This window comes from Haliaeetus leucocephalus, unplaced genomic scaffold, assembly GCF_000737465.1.
Source record: "Haliaeetus leucocephalus isolate CR32 unplaced genomic scaffold, Haliaeetus_leucocephalus-4.0 Scaffold321, whole genome shotgun sequence".
Taxonomy (NCBI): Eukaryota; Metazoa; Chordata; class Aves; order Accipitriformes; family Accipitridae; genus Haliaeetus; species Haliaeetus leucocephalus.
Window position 1 is genome coordinate 38,803 of NW_010972757.1, and position 320 is coordinate 39,122.

The following is a 320-nucleotide window of genomic DNA, read 5'->3' on the forward strand; positions in this document are numbered from 1 at the left end:
ACATACAGTGAATCCATGACGACATTTAAAGGCTCTGTTGGCCAATGTAACAATGCCATGGTCACTGCCTTAGCCTCCAAAAACTGTACTGAGCGACTTGGCTCAGTATATACTACCTGGTGCCATGCCCCATCTTCTTTCCAAACACAAACGGCCTTGCTGGTCTTGGAGGACGCATCGGTAAAAATTGTGCGCCCGTCATTAGGGTGTTTCGCCACCTGCTGTGCTGGAAGAATGGGTAAAGCATGCAAGATCTCCCCACAAGGATGGACCTCATGTCCCGCTATTATCCCCGCAAACTCTGCTAATGCACCCTGTAA